Raw genomic sequence first — 17,853 nt, forward strand, 5'->3', positions numbered from 1 at the left:
ACGCCAATTTTGGTTTCGTCCTTCGGTACATTCAATAAAACCGATATAATACCTCTGGAAAAATTAAATTACGAATTATTTACCATTGTATCTTGTCAGGTTGAAATTTATGTTCACACTTGATATTAAAGTAGAAAAGATAAATTAAAACGTAAAATCCCCATTTTAAATATTAATATGAAAATTTTTTCTTGGAATATCGAAATGAAAAAGAACTTTGTAGCTACAAAACCACTGAAAGATTCGTAATGCTGAAAAATATTTACATTCATAAAATATTTTGCAAAACGAAATTTTTATGGTTTTGAAAAAGGTCTTTTCATGCCAGCACAAGGTAAAAACCAGAAGGGAGCATGAACTAAGGAAAAGAATCCAGAAGCTTATTTAGAAATATGAAATGTGATTGCTTAGGCCTTGGCTTTGCACCTCAACAATTCTTTAAACAAGTTGTAAGTGTATCCATGGATAGACTTAAATTTAAAAGTTTGTATAAAGAGCGGTTGGTATTTATTTCAGCCCAACTTATAGCCTCTATAGAGAGACCCACCCTTCACCACGTAACGAAAAGTTTAAATTATCTTACTGACTCACTTAAACTACGTTTTGATGACCTTGCTGACGGGGAGGGCGAAAAATACATATTTCCTTTTTGCCTTTGTCGCTATGACCCGCCTCTTTTTCATACCCCTCTGTCCCTTGGAAGGGCATCCGGGGCTTTGACGCGCGCCTAGATTAATCTGTTCTCCATTCCTACTTCTAAAATTAAATATATCCCTGGTGTATCACACTGTAGCTTTCGTTGTTTATATCCGATATTAGGAAAAATCAACTTCCAACGCACTCTCATCCTTAACAGGACAAAATTGAATTGATAAAAATAATAGCAATTTAGGTGGTACAATAATAGAGTAATTTTGTCTCCCTGCCTTTGGCTTATGGAAAGTTAACGAGGGGCCATAATACTCTGTTGATTGGGAAACAACATTTTTTTCCATTCGGTAGTTTGTTAAACAATACTAATAGCGTTTTCCTTTGAGATCGCCCGAGAGCGCTCCGAGATCGCTCCATATTTTTGTGTAACGTCATCGCTCTAGCTCGGAGGACCAAATGTAGTTGCTCTCTATGAAAGACAAAAGGGTTTTCAGAGCGGTTTTGTGAAGTCATCAGGCGCTCCATTTTGGTCGCTCCGTCTCTAGAGTCGGAGCGGTTGGGATCAATCCAAGAGCAAGACGGGAGGGAGCGACTGGGTCTATGTAAGACGCGCCTCCGTCTCGGAGCAGCTCGTTTTTTTCACTGAAAGACGACTTTTTTTCAGAGCGCTCCGGGAGCGCTCGGATCACCTCAAAGAAAAACTCTATATGTGGCAAAATGTATTGGAATTTAATGTGCGGGAAAAAAGCTCCAAATTGAGCGATGAAATTATTCAAATTTTTGTCCAAAATACGTTCAGAAAGTTAGTTTTCAACTAAACATAGAAATATTTTGGTTTGAAGACATATTTAACGTTCAATAAACATGAATGATAGTTAATGCAAAAACCTATCACGATCTTTGCAATCTTAAAGCAAACTTGACAGGTTATTTTATTGCCTGGCCAAAATTGGCCAGAAGTATGCAAATTTGGCTAGTTGATTTATGATTTGTGCAAAGTTCTAGGGTTAAAAGCGTGTAAACTTGGTATGCCAATTTGGGATTTGTGGAACTTAGGTTAAAAAGTGCAAACCTGGTAGGCCATTTTGGGATCTGTGCAAATTTCGTAAAGGTTTAAAAACGTGGCAGGCTTTTTTGGGATGTGTGAAAATTTGTTAAGACTCGTACAAACATGGCACGCCATTTTGGGATCTGCCCACATTTGGTCGAAAAGTCCAAACTTGGATGAGTTCTGGTCGGTTTTTTCTAACAGTGTAACTTTTTCTATTCTTGTTTAATTTTCTTCCATTATTTTAAAATCCTAGGGGTTACATATATTTTATGATATTCATACAAGATATTATTTTACCGTTATTTCATTGCTGACAAATCTCGTTTTTAACGAGTCAATCCTTTCAGATACTTCGAGGTACAAGATAAAAACTGCTATTTCACAAAACAGCAGTTTTGAACAACGCCGCTGTTTTTTTTGAAATCGTGGTTGCTATTTCGAGAACTGCTCTTCTGGGTACAACTGATACGACGTACACGCAGGTTTAAGATCACGCAAAAGTTTGGCAGGAATAACGTTGAGTTTCTTCCAGGAATATCTTTCAATGTGGACCAAAGTCAACCCCTTTAACTTGAGCTAGCTCATGGTTCTCCCTACGGTTAACTTCTCGACCATACAAGTCTATTATTTCACTCCATCCTAACCTAACGTGATCCTTTATTGTGAAATCTTTTCATCCATTGTTTTTTGAATGATGCAAAGCATTAATCATATTTTTTAGCTGATGTGCAAAAGCAAAAACACCGTAAGTGGGTGTGAAATTGGAAGAGAAACATTCGGAGGAAAGTCGTGAGCAGGCTATTTAACGATTTGGCATGTGGAAAAGTTACGAGTTCATCAGGGCAAGACATCTATCGTACTTGGAGTAGAATATCGTAAACTTACAAAATCATCGTATTCGAAGAAAGAAGATCGCGCAACTCTGGGAGTCTGTGAACACTGCTTTTTAAACAGTTAAGCTCGACCGTTTTGAATTTATCTTCTCTCCTCTGCTGCCAAGCGCTGGATCATCATTGGATGGCCTTTAATAATATCGACTCAATTCGTTGACCGATATAAGTTAAATATTCTCTTAATTAACAATAGATTGCTTCTAAATTTTGTTTATGTAGTCGTGCATAGCGTGGGTTTGCGTGAGAGCCATTATCGGCCATTATAATTACAACATGAATAATTTCATTTATGCATCATCGCGTGTCCGTTTTTGTAAACAGGTTCAACCTGTCGCATTACCCTAATCGAAAAACCATATTCAATCAATAACAAGAGGCAAAATTACAATTTTTTGGTAATTAGTTGCGGCTTAGTTTCACCAAAAAATATTGGGTATGAATAAAACATTCAGGCCATTTTTAGCCACATCGTATCATGAACATCTACGATGTGGGTCTTAGTTTCACCTGGCCTGTTTTTGGCGGTGGTGGTGGTGGTGGAGTCGAGAAAGATAACTTCCCTCGACAGTATAAAAATTTTCGATCGTCATTGAAGGGAGAGTGAATGGGAGAGAATTTTGGTGAGGTGATATTATTCGTTCGTGTATTTTAAAAGGATGTGGATTATAATAGTATGTTTAAGCAATGCATTTAATTGTACTAGTAAGGTTCAGCATTGTAAATTGTACTTTACGTTTGCTCGATATATTTAAAGAGAGAGGGTTATGGTATTGCCTTAATTTAAATTGTAGGTTTTATACTCCCTTTAAAGTTCCTGTTACGCGTCGACAGAAGGATTTCACGCCTTCAATCCAGCTCCCCTATTTCAAAATTCAAAGAAATCGAGAGGAATTTTTAAGAAGCAAATGCAAGTAAATACCGACTTTATATTTAAAATAGTTTTAAGGTGATGTTTAATATTAGAAGTTACGTCTATTTCTCCATAAATTGAGAAGAGTTTTAAAAGAAGGTACTAGCTTGGGGCCACAGATATTACAATTATAACGTAAGTAAATTTATTGAACTAAGGATTAGGGGTTATAATTTTTTTGGTTAGGGCATCAAGGGGCTATTCACTCTGATCTTCAGTACTTCTTTTAATGGTATTTTACGGGTATTTCGTTTTACCTCTGTTAAAGGATGCGCATCGTGGGGAGCTCACTCACGTTTTCTGTTCGGGCCACACTATTATAATTATAACAGAAGTAAAAAAGTAATAATTTTTTAAACAGTTAAAGGCGCTATTCATTCAAATTTTCTGTATGCCTGTTAAGTACGGTACGATGTGGCTACTATTACGAGCCCTTGGGTCGCCCTGTTATCTATTTGTGTCGATATAAAAAAGGCAAGAAACCATTAAGAAACGATTCGTTAGCAACTCTGATCTAGCATCGGGAAAGACAGAGTTGGAAGAACTATAGCGTCCACGCTCGCTTTCGTGGTGTCACTTAAGTCTTGACTAATCTGTACTTTCTCAAATATGATTCAAATATAAAGCTTGTGAAATTTCTTCTTCTGGATTTCTGAGAGCTTTATTATGAACAATTTTTTTCTTTTACTTCGCCCAATACGATCTAAATGTATCGTGAAATATGGTGGCCCGTGTAAAACATGGAGACTCGACTAGACTCCTATGGGAAGTGAAGTTATTTGTAGAACGGTATCTCGGCATATTCAACTTTCAATAAGATCTATATTACGTTAATTTTTTCTATAAACTGTATTTCTGCATATGAGATTTAAAAATTGATCTGAAAATCCCACCATACAAATTTTACATCTTTTGACATATAGCTCAGGACTTTTAGGGTTGACCTACTACATTTGAACATAAAGATGAAAATTGGTACATGTGTTGTTTTTGACCCAACAAAAAATATACTAAAAGTCCCCTACTGTAGAGCGCGAGCTTTCGCCGTCATCTTGGAAAATGGCCGCCGGGAATTACAGCTAAAATGTATTCCACGTTCTTCTTCAAAAATTATGAAATTGGTACACGTAATGATTAGAACCACATGAATATCATGGCAAACGTTTACAGCTCTGTAATTTGTCAGTTCGCCACAGTTAAACGTAAATGGAATTCTTTTTAAATTCAACAAAACTGGAACAAATCGGAAAATTCCTTCTAAATTCGGCAAAAATGGAACAAATCGGAAAATTATTTCTAAATTCGGCAAAAATGGAACAAATCGGAAAATTATTTCTAAATTCGGGAAAAATGGAACAAATCGGAAAATTCCTTCTAAATTCGGCAAAAATGGAACAAATCGGAAAATTCCTTCTAAACTCGGCAAAAATGGAACAAATCGGAAAATTCCTTCTAAATTGGGCAAAAATGGAACAAATCGCAAAATTTAGAAGGAATTTTCTGATTTGTTCCATTTTTGCCGAATTTAGAAATAATTTTCCGATTTGTTCCATTTTTGCCGAATTTGGAACAAATTATCTGATTGTTCCATTTTTAACGAATTTGGATGGAATTTTTCGATTTGTTCCATTTTTGCCGAATTTAGAAGGAATTTTCCGACTTGTTCCATTTTTGCCGAATTTAGACGGAATTTTCCGACTTGTTCCATTTTTGCCGAATTTAGAAGGAATTTTCCGATTTGTTCCATTTTTGCCGAATTTAGAAATAATTTTCCGATTTGTTCCATTTTTGCCGAATTCAGAAGGAATTTTCCGATTTGTTCCAGTTTTGTTGAATTTAAAAAGAATTCCATTTACTGTGGCGAACTGAAAAATTTTGAAGAAAAGATCCGCATACACCTATTGAGTATTATGATTTGAACCACCCTGTATAATAGAACCGTTGCGGCGTTGCCACACATACTGTCAAGTCCTCATTTGATCTCGCTAAGCTTCATCCAACAACCGAAGCCACAAAACTACATTTTTTCCGAGCGTATCTTCAAGTCCAACAATAGCTAGGAAACGATTTAATCCCGAACAGTGGGGATTGGTTCGCGATCGCGAAAGTCGAAGACCCATTCACACCATTCTTCTTCCGGCATCAGATAAACTTATAACACTCATTGTTTCTACCTGCAGTCTGCAGAACATCTTGTATAAAGAACTGGATTAGCTTGCTTGGCAATGTGTGATCATTGCCAAGTTATTAGCCGTAATAAAATAAATCTTCAGGATGAAACATGGTGTCAAGCTTTCCCCTGGTTTTCCCCGCCGAAAAATATGGCGTGAGGACGCCATCTTTGTGTCAGGCGTCAACTGGGTGTCACTGCCGCCCAAGTCTCTTTTGTATGCTACTATGGTTCATACAACTATACTTCTGAATTAATATCAGATCTGCTACTTCCTGGAGTATTTTACAAACTTTAGTTAAAAGACGTTGTTACATTTATAATTTTAAATGTAATAATATAAATACTAATCAAGTAGCAGATATCATTTTAATTCAGAAATATAATGATTATAGAATTTTATGAGTAATGTAAAATAAGCTGTAATTCGAAACAGTTCATTACATATTAAGCTTCAATGATAATTGAGACGAATTTTCATTATTCGGTTAAACATTTGTGGGTAATACAATAAAAATGCAGTTTGAAATTATATTTAATGGACACTGGATATTTGGTTTTAATTGTGTAGTTCAAACAGTTGTTATGATGAGACATTTTACAACAAAAACGGGTATAAATGCAGCATTTTGTAACAAACAGGTAAAATCAAGAACAATGACGACTCGAGTTCAAATTGAAGTTAAATCACACATACAAGGGTTTACGGGTAGTTGAGCGGTTTTCAAAAGAGCGTTTTGGAATTAAGCGGTTCCCAAAACAGCGGTTTGCAAAACCGCATGGAAGCAAAACCGCGGTTGCTGTTTCTGCGTTTCTCAATACAGCGCTATTTCCCAAAACAGCGGTTGCTGTTTCCGGCCAAAACTGTGATTGATAGGGAGGGAAATCTCTTTATTATATTAAGTATATAGAACAAAGAACAATATTATGCCTAAAGGAGTAATGTTATATGGGCCGTCGAGAGAGGGGGGGGCAATTCGGTCGATTTTCCCGGGGCCGTACCTCTCGGGAGGCCCGACTGGGAATCGACCTTTGGTTGTGAAAATTTAAATATAATACTTTTAAAAAGATGTTATCTTCAACTAGAGCTTTAACAGTAAAAGGTATAAATTTAATGAAAAGTGGTAGTTTCACATGAACCTTCTCTTAAAATGCTCTCAGTCCCTAATTCCCCCCTTTTCAATAATACATACAGATGGTTTTATCCGACAGCTCTTAAGGTTTAAAATTATATTTAACTAGCTTGCTAGAAATTGTCCACATTTTAGGGGTCCATTAGAATAAAATTACTTTATTTGTTTTTTTATAAATACTGTTACATTGTTTCTTAAATTTTTCTGTATGGTTTTTCTCGGGAACCAATTCTGATAGGCTTATGCCTCCAGTTTATGAAAATCTGTAGACCACGGTTTAGAAGCTAATCTAAGTTCCTGAAGTGAGGGATATGTGCCAGTGCGGGATTTCTCAATCCCCAAATTGAAGTGCAGCCAATTATTCGCAGCTTATTCTTGCGGCGGGTTGACTTTTAAACACTCGCTGCTTTGAAACACGGACATAGTTTGAAGAAAAGTTCCAACGTTACTACTAAGCACGCCGGCATTAAACTTATGATGAAAATGCTGAGCAAGAGACGCACTTCGCTTTCATTTTTGGTGTAGTCCAGGTCTTGGACGTGATTATCTGTCGTGACGCATTTCGTGTTCATCCACGCGAAGGCTTTATTAATCGCCTCATCACGCAGGCACGCTGAAGCGGCGTACCGCAAACTGCAAACAAAAGGAGCAAATATCGTATAACATCTTATAAACGCAAGATTGTAAGGTCTACTTCTATTTATTTCTAATGAAATGGTTATCACTTTGAACCTATGTTTTGCGAAATTTGAAAATTAAAACCATTACGGGTATTTAGAAGAAATATTCAGATAACTGATGCTCGGATTTTCCCGCTCTGCAACCCAGCATGCTTGAAAATCATCAAAACATTTTGTATTTGAAAGTTTTTTATAAGATTACTTTTACAACTAGCTCTACCAGGAATACATAGATTTTTAGAGCCCTTTCTGCTTGAATTAAAGGGGAGGAGATGTGGAAACCTTCATCCGTGACGCCATGCACAATGTCTTTGAAATCTTAGAGATTCCAAGTAGAATATATTTATGCGGAGTATCTTACTAATGAGATGCTGATGATATTAAACCTATTTTAAACTCTCTTTAAGCTTAACGCTCTGGACATTATTGGCAATACTGGTACAAAGATGACGTATCTCTCGTAAATTCCACTTGCTCGAGGGATAATTACTTTGACATCGCTACCCCTTTGACGGCTGGACATCATCACAACATAAAATACAATATATATGGGGTAACTGTCTTACGGAGTATCAATATATTGATCTAGCAAAATACTTTGGTAAAGAGGGGAATTAACTGTTTATCGCCAATTTGTGGGAAATTTTATAGTAGAGAACGCTATTTCGCCCTGGAAAGAGGGCTATTTCTATGGTAAGAGTTAGAGCGTTATTACTTTATTAAAGGCTTACATTTGACTAATTCGTTCCAAAGTCTCCTTGTCAATTGTATGATTTCGTGACATCATGAACCCAACGGAATCTGTTTTCAAAGGAAAAGGTGACTGGTAAATTAAGGGACGTCCGTCGTTATCCCCTTTCATTTCTTCTCTGCAAAACTTCTCGAGACCAGCCACTTCTTCGTGCCAGTCGATATAAACTAATTCTCCTTTCACGACTTTCTTAAAGCGATTGACACCTTTCTTCGGGAAATAATATCTTTTTCGAATTCTCTTTCCATCATTACCGGGTATTCCCTAATTGAATAGGAGATATCATCAAACAGTTCGTTCGCTAGGTGAATGAGAATTCGAGGGACAGGACGTGACTTTGTTCAATAAATCATCATAGAAATGTGTTATCTGTCACTCTGTACATGGACTTTTTCAATAAAGCGCCGTAAAATTACTCACTCTAAAAAAGTCTAGCATGGCATCGGAGCCATGCGTCAAGAACCTGACGTTTTTAACTTTCAGGATGTCGCTTAAATGATTCATTACAATTTTCTGCCCCACTAAAACATCGGCTGTTATATAGCCCAACACGACAATGTGTAGGACTATCAAAGTCGCGTACCAGATATTCAACAAATGCGCCGAAACACGGTGGACAAGTTTAACCTCAAAACCTTAAATTAAAATATACGTGTCAACAGAAAAGTTCTAAAAATATTGGTGGTGCTTTGTCACTTTGCTGAAAGAGTGGTGACAAATACATCCACATGTAAGACCCAAGTTTGTTTGACGTTTCAAACGCTTTCGTTACCGCCGAAAGAAGCAATATGGCGAGTAAAACTAATCCGATAAACTGAAAATAGAATAAAATGTATACTGAAAGGTTGAATTTAGGATTGCGGATATTTTGTCAAAAAAATAAGTCTAATCTTTGAATCCTGTTGTCTTACCCATAAAGGTATCGTTACTATATTTGAGATAAAACTATCACGTTGCGTTTTTGATAGCTGCGAAAACATGGTGACTTTGGAGTAATAGATTTCAGTCGCAAACGTTAATTTTTTCATACGATTATACGAAATAACGTTCGGGAAAGTCTTCAAGTCAAAACTACCCGGTGAATCCTAAAATAAATGCAGGAAGATATAGTTTCTCTGACTTCCAGACTCACGTGAGGGTGTTTGGGTAAAGCTGGTTGTTGTTCTAGGGTTTTTATCCATCTCAAATTATAAGAGTCAGACATTCAACCCTTAAGAAAAATGCTATAGTAAAGGTGTTAATGTCTCCCTGTTGAGTAAAGGTAAGAGTATCTATACGATACGTATTGTTAAACCCATAACAAAAAGTAGAGAAAAGCAAGTGTGGGTGAACATGATTCTTGTTTCTGACTCGTCATCTGCTGGCTTTATATAATCGCTACACATATTAAAGTGTAATCAAAAATGTGTAGTCTTACCAATCCGTACACCTGCTGATAAGTTAGGCTAAAAATAAAAAAAATGCGTATCATTATCCATTATCAGCTATTTTTAAAGCTGTGGCTATATATTTTGCTTATGCGTTTCGAAAGGCCTCGAGCATGATAAGGAATGTTTTTCAACCGCTTAATGTCCTCAATTTGAAAGGCAACCGACGATATACGGTACGCTACGTCTTCAAAAGGAAAGCGCATAGTAAAGAACGTCTTTTGTTTTGTGTTAAATTTATTATCCTATTTAGCAAATCAGGAATACATGGATTTCTTGTTCTTGTTATTGCTCAGGTTATTTTCTGTACCTTTCTGCTTGAATTAAATGGGAGGAAGGGTAGCGACCGTCCTTCTGGACTTCCACTTAACTAGGACCTGAGTTGTGTCGCGACTAATACGCTCTATGAGCACAGAGTCCGAATATAAACAAGTTCTATTTACGTGTTCTGAACGAGTACAATTAGAGCCGAGGGTTGTCCTACATGTGTGAATAGCCAATGAAACGCGAGGAAGGAAGAGTGGGCGGTTGAGCAGCGCTTAAAGCCATTCCCTTTACCTACTATCAGACATTATTACGGGGTCTAAAGCCTCTTAAAGATTCCAATAAGAATAAATGTATGTGTTCCTGATCTAATAAGAATCCTAAGTAGTCAGTTATGTTTCAAGCTAGGTTAGATGGAAATTAACCATAATATATTTATCACAGCTTATATTATCAAGGATATCGCTAAATATATTTACTTAAGATTCCTCCTTATTGCCATCATGATTTCAGCAATAATTTCATCGTAGTCGTCAATTACGGGTTTATAAATCTTAGTACGATCAGCTCTCAGATAGATCAAGGGATAAAACTGAAAGACGAAAGAAAACGATCGAAATTAATTTGGCCAAGTTCACTTTTACTTATTTCGCATAAGTGTAGAATAAAATCGCCGGTCGAGGAATTAAACAATATCAATGGACGGTCCCTTTACGTAGGCCGCGCTATTTCGTATTTAATTCCTTAATAGCTTATAGGCCAGGACAGATAGGCCAAAAAAGGGCTTGACCTAGAACATTAGAACATAAAGATGAAAATTGGTACATGTGTTGTTTTTGACCCAACAAAAAATATACTAAAAGTCCCCTGCTGTACAGCGCGAGCTTTCGCCGCCATCTTGGAAAATGGCCGCCGGAAATGCCAGCTACAATGTATTCCACGTTTTTCTTCAAAAATTATGAAAATTGGTACACATAATGATTGGAACCACATGAACATCAGGGCAAAATTTTACAGCTCTGTGTTCAATAGTTTGGTCGCCATACTGGAAAATGGCTGCCGTGAATGCTAGGTACAGTATATTTCACCATGTTATTGGAAAATTATGAAAATTGATAGGTATTATAATCAGAGCTGTGTGAACCTCATAGTAAAATATTGAAGCCATTTATCCGATAGTTTGACCGCCATTTTGAAAAATGGCCGCCATCAATTTCATTTAGATACAGTATATGGTTCAAAAATTATGAAAATTGGTAATAATTATGTTGAAGACCGTCTTAACATCATACTTGAATATTGAAGACGTGCTACTGATAGTTTGGGTGCCATCTTCGAAAATGACTTCTTGAAATGACAAATATATTACCGATATATAAATTTTTTCGATATTTTTTTTATTGAGTAGATGATTTTCATGAACGTATTAAACGACATAAAAATAACCAATTTTGAGTGTAAATTATTGACCCATCTTCAACAATGGTCGCTGAAATATTGATATCCTAAAATCTGGAAAAAAAAAGGAAAGCCATGTTACTTCCATTTTGGTTAGGAAAAACCATTTTATATGGGGTATAAACATTCTATTGCCGTTAAGGATTAGATTTAAGACACATTTTTAAAGTTTCGTTCATATTTCGCTTCATCCTGAAGATTTTTTATTACGGCTAATACCTTGACAATGACCACACATTGCCCAGCAAGCAAATCCAGATCGTCTACATTCACAGTTCTTTATACAAGATGTTCTGCAGACTGCAGGTACAAATAATGAGTGTTAGAAGTTCATCTGATGTCGGAATGAGAATGGTGTGAATGGGTTTTCGACTTTCGCGATCGCGAACCAATCCCCACTGTTTGGGATTAAATCGTTTCCTAGCTATTGTTGGACTTGAAGATACGCTCGGAAAAAATGTAGTTTTGCGGCGTCGGTTGTTGGATGAAGCTTAGCGAGATCAAATGAGGACAGTATGTGCGGCAACGGTTCCATTATACGTGTAATATCTACATTGCAACGGATTACCCCGGGAAAGTATAAGTGGCCGGTCTTGAAAAGGGGAATCGTTACAAGCCGCGGGAATTTAGAAATAGGGAAAATAGGCCTACCTCATTCCGAGCGGAAGGAATATATAAGTAAGGAAACACATACCTTTTATGCTCTCAGTGAAAGATTTTTATTGAAACGATTTATTCAAAACGATTTTAAAGTAAATTTCCAAAAGGATGAGGCGACTGAATACGCGGAATTAGTCGAACGGACCCGAGCCTGGTCCCTGATAGCGGAGAGCGAGAGAAAAAGACCGCGACGGAAAGAAAGCGCAACACAACAACTGTTGCTTAGAGAAAACCCGGTGTTTTTTATCACCTCGGTTTCGGCGCATACTAAAAAGGGGAGGGGTGAAAAATATAAGCTCGACGGCTGGCAGAACATAAGCAAAAAAATCCAGCTCCGCAAGGCGTCGTCTGCAGCGATGTCTGCTAGACACCGTTGCACACACCCACACCAAAAAAAAGAGAAGAGAAACGGGGCTGGGACAAAGCTCGGGTTCAGTACAAAAGTTATTATGGTGAAATATTTTTTTTTGTTGGGGCCTTATGGGCCAGAGAAGTCCACACGGGAGGTCTTAATACCGCGTTGCCGGTCCTTTTGGATAAACTTCCTGGGGCATACCATGGCACGATGGAGGCCTATTGCGTGACACACGGGGCATTCATATGTTGCCGTCGGTCGAGTGATATACGGAAATCCTCCGGGGGTCACGGGATAAAGTCGGACGCGGTCCGACTCGTGCATGCCCTCCCAGGCAATGGGGAACAAGGCACGGTCGGCTGGTGGGGCTCGTAAATATGGGAGATCGGGTACAAACAGTCTATCATACTCGGAAACCTCATACAGTTTTTCCTGGGGGATGGGTATGGGTCCGTAATCTTGATAGAGGCGCTCATATTGCGTATATAGAGGTAGTGTATCTCGGTACGTGCTGAGACGTCGATGGGGAGTGCCATGATCTGCAGCGGTATCTTGAGGCGTACCTTCGGGAGTCGCGACCTCGGTGCCGGGATTTTCGGTGGGCATAGCTGCGGTATCGCGTATCGTATTTGCAGCTGGAAGGACAGGCGTAGCGTCTGTGTCGGGAATTGAAATATCGGCAACATGATGGGTAGGAGCGTCGATGACGGTATCAGGAATAATGGCAGCAGCGGTGGCAGTGTGCTCCGGGATTGGATCAGGGGCTGGGGCTGCTCTTGAATCTTCTCGTTGAGGAATGTATCTTGGCGGAAGAAGGTGCGCAATGCGGTCCATGGTTTCCTGTAGGGTAGCGGCAGGTTGTAGCAATGGCGTCATATTTACTTGTGGACGGAAGGGAGGCCTGTCCTCTTCTCGCACTTGTCGTTCTAGTTGATCCATGGGAGGTACCGGATCCAACTGTTCAGTCTCCTCCGGATGGATCTGTAACACATCCACCTCTGGCAGGGCGTCACGGTGAGCGCGATGGGCTCGTCGAGGTAGGAGGGGCTCAAGAGGAGGGATCGGGGGTTGTACTTCTTGATGACGTACAGAGGCGGGATGCGGAAACATTCTTGCCGAAGGCAAAGAGATGGTTGGACACTCCCTCGGGATTGGATTTAAGAGGAGTGCTTCAGGTGAAGGCAATGGTGTGGAGCCACGGGCTAGCCGTGGTCTCTGTAGCCAGGGACGGGAAGAATCCATCCTAGAAATGATCGTAATAAACAATTAAATTCCATAAAGGATGACTATCAGTTTAATGTGCTGCTTCAGTTCATCTAAGTTAAACTGCCGTTAAAATAGTTCGCCTTGGATGAGCTATTCGTACTCGCTCCCAAGGGGGTTTGGCTATAGGCATTCTCTTAAAACAAAAGTCACTCTGATCTAGATCGCGTATGCCTTTATCCCTTAAATATCGGCTGATTTCGTTGGGGGAGCGTAGCATACGACTCTTCCGGCCTGGGGGATAATAGTAGATGTCCATATCCACTTTTCCGGGTTGGACTGTATGGCGGTAACATAGTTCGCGAATCCATCCTTTCCGGAAGGGTTTCTCATAGTTTGTGGCTCTATGCTCCGGAATTGAGGGAGTTATTAGGGGTCGAGTGTCGTCGTCATTGCTTGAAGATTCAGATGCTTCTGTTACGGCGGAAGGGGGAAGATCACCTTCCGGGCTTGTGGATAAGGTGTGGGCCTTCTGCATTTTCCTTTGAGGTCTGGTGGACGAACTTCCTGTTGTTGGCACTCTGGCTCGCTTTTTTCTTCGTTCGGTACTTGCAATTCGGCCCACGTTTTCGGAGGATGAACTTAACTCATCTTGCTCTTGAGCTCTCGGTCGAACTACTCGTCGACGTGATCTAACCCTGGGATCCTCAGTCGGTGGGCTTCTACTGGACGCCTTTCTAAATTGCTTCCTCTTTGGTCTAATACCAGACGACGTTGTTGTCGGGTGACGTCTTTTACGGAGATCGTGGATCTCGGGTTCGTCACTAGTAAGACTACTACTACTAGACAATTTTCTTAATGGCCGTCTTTTTGGCCCTGGAGTCGTGGACGGGGTCGTCAGGTGACCCCGTCCTTCCGGTTCCGGGTCGGATACTCTGTCGTCATCGGTAGACGTACTCAATTTCCGAAGAGTTTTCTTCCTAGGTCGGATCCCTTCCGTTGACGTTGTGGTAGGGTGGTCCCTCTTCGTTCTCTCAGTCGTAAGCTTCGGAGAGACTTGTGTGGTCGCGGAGGGAGGTATTGTTCCTTGTGGTAGCGAGTCGGGTTCTGAATGTATTTCCTCCGGTTGAGGTACTTCTGCTCGAGGAGCATCTGGAATAACCTCTTTTGGTTCCTGAGTTTTCCTTTTCGGAACTCGGTCTACAAATCGGAATGGTCCGATCATTTCTACAACTTCCTCGAATGACTCAGAGGGTGGTCAAGGTTTGTCTTGAGATACGTTGGGAGTATGCGTTCTTTCGGGAGGTGGTGTTACTGTTGTCCTTCCTGGAGTAACAGGTGTGTTCGGTATAGTGGGTTCCATATTCCGAACTTCTTCCGTAGAGACGACTTCTTCAGGAATTTCTCGCGGTGGTGTTCCTTTTGGAGATGATACTCTTGGCCTTAGCGGAGAGACAACTTCTTTTGGTCGCGTCTCCTCGCTTTCCTGGTTAGGATTTTCCGGATCGATTCTTTCTTCGCCTGGGGAACTGGTAGTCTCGTTTCCTTCCAAGGGAGCTTCTGGGGTTTGATATAATTTCAACTGAGCGATGTTGATGGGGCCGGTCTTTTGTCCAGAAATCATGTCTTCCAAAATATATACCAAGGGACTGCGCTTTTCAACAATTTTGAATGGGCCGGTCCATTTCGGACATAGCTTGGCCATTCGGCCCAGAGTGGCGTTGGATAATGGGTGAGTTACTTTCCATACGATAGTTCCGACTTCAAATTCGAGATCTTCCCTCCGGAGATCGTAAAACTTTTTTTGTTTGGCTTGGGCCAATTTGGAAAAGTTCTTCGTTAGTTTCCATTGGTCCCTGAGGATTCTTAACGTTTCAGATCGATCTTCGAATTCTTCAAGAGGCATACCGATGTCTATATCCCAGGGGAGTCTTGGTTCTCGTCCCATGTTTAGGTAGAATGGGGATCGCTTAGTTGTCTCGTGAGGAGCGGAGTTGATTGCAAAGGCGAGAGCATTTAACGTTTCATCCCATGTCCGATGATTATTTTCGACATAAATGGAGATCGTTTCTCCCAGGACACGGTTGACTCGTTCGGTAATGTTCGATTGCGGATGATATGGGGAGGTATGAATAGGACCAATGTGGAATAACTTGCATGTGTCATGCCATAAGGAGGACACGAACTGGGTTCCTCGATCACTGAGGATCTGTTTTGGTGCGCCCCATCTACAAAGTTCTTGAGAGCTAACGCGCAGGCGTCTGCAGTTATCCTTTTCAATGGAATTAACTCGACAAATTTTGTCATGTAATCCGTGAAGACGAGGAGGTACTTGTATCTTCTTCTACTGACTGGAAATGGTCCCATAATGTCGACTCCAATCTTATCGAATGGTCCAGTTGGAACGGTGGGGATCATGAGTCCTGGAGTTCTTCGGTTGCTAATCTTATATTGTTGACATAAGACGCACTCCTTGACGTTTTGTCTTACGTCCTTCTCTAGATCAGGCCACTAGTACCTGTAGCCGACCCTTTCTTTGGTCTTATATTTCCCTCTGTGTGCGGAAAGTGGATGATCATGTAGAAGTCGTATTGCTTCCCTTCTTAAGGATCTTGGTAAGTAAATCCTTGCTGGGCGGACTCCGGACGCCTTGTGATAGATTAGATGGTTCACCATCTCAAAATCTGGGTTTTCCGGAGGATTATCTTGTCGTAAAAGTTCAATAATGCGACGGATGATAGGATCTTCTCCTTGTGCTGTTATAATATCATCGCGGTCGAAGATGTGAAAGTTCGCATGCGGGTATGGTGGCAAAATATGAGCGAGATGAGACAGATCCGAAGGTGCATTGGATTCTTCGGATGGTGCACCTGGATTTTCTTCTTCTTCCACCGAGGAAGCGACTGACATGGCATAAAGTCCAATCGGCGCTCTTGAAAGGGCATCCGCAACGACGTTTTCAACGCCTTTCTTGTGTTGAACCTTGAAATCAAATGTCTGCATTTACATCGCCCATCTGACAAGTTTCGAATTTGGTTCTTTAAGTCCAAAGAGCCATTGTAGCGCTCTGTGGTCTGTTACCACCGTGAATTGTTTACTTTCCAAATACGGGCGGAAATGTCTAATAGCCCAGTGAATCGCGAGACATTCCTTCTCGGATGTGCTGTAACTCGCTTCAGCGTTTCTGAGACTTCTGCTGGCGTAGTCAATCGGAACTTCAGTTCCGTCTTGAATCTGGGAGAGCATTGCTCCTAATCCGGCGTCTGAGGCATCTGTTGTTAGGATACTGGGGGCATCTGGTTTGTACGCAGCCAGAGGTGGAGAGTTGCAAATCGCTTCCTTGATTTTCTTAAAAGCGTCGTTTTGTTCAGGGCCCCATTTAAATTTGATTCCCTTTTTCTTCAAGTGGTTAAGTGGGGTGGCCAGTTTCGAATAATGGGGTATAAAGCGGTGATGCCATCCGGCCATTCCCAGAAAGCGTTGAAGTTGCCTTAAAGTTCTTGGTCGAGGATATTTTCGGATGGCTTCCACCTTGGATGGATCGATATAGATGCCTGTCTCATTTATGACATGTCCTAAGACTACAGCTTCCGACTGAATAAATCGACATTTCTTCAATTGAAGAGTAAGACCAGCGTTCTTCAATTTATTCATGACGTATTCTAGAGCATTTTTCTGTTCCTTCCAGGTTTCGGATGCGATGAGGATATCGTCCAGATATACGACGATAGAGAATTTTTCTCCATCGCGGAATACTTCATCCATCAAACGCTGAAGGTGCTCGGAGCATTGCAGAGTCCAAATGGGAGAACATTGAATTCATACTTGCCGGCATGAGTTATAAAGGCAGTCTTGGGTGCGCTTCCGGGTTCCATCTCGACTTGCCAATAGCCAGATTTCAAGTCCAGGGCGGTGATATACTTGGGTCGACCCAATTTGTTCAGCGTTTCGTCGATTCGAGGAATCGGATAGGGATCTTTGGCTGTGATGGAATTGAGTTCCCGAACGTCTATACAGAATCTGTACTTTTTTTCCCAGTTCCTGATCCATCATCCTGTTCTATGATTACTACAGGAGAAGCCCATGGTGAAGTCGATGGCTTTATGATACCGTCCTTTAACATTTCATAAATGTTGCGCTCGATAATTTTCTTCTTATCTTCGCTCACGCGGTATGGTCTTTTGTGGATGGGTTTCGCGCTACCAGTATGTATTTCGTGCACGACCAAGCTGGTTCGTCCCAACTTG

The sequence above is a fragment of the Phalangium opilio genome, unplaced genomic scaffold, assembly GCF_054372755.1.
Source record: "Phalangium opilio isolate 3A_F unplaced genomic scaffold, DU_Popi_V2 ptg000021l_1, whole genome shotgun sequence".
Lineage (NCBI taxonomy): Eukaryota > Metazoa > Arthropoda > Arachnida > Opiliones > Phalangiidae > Phalangium > Phalangium opilio.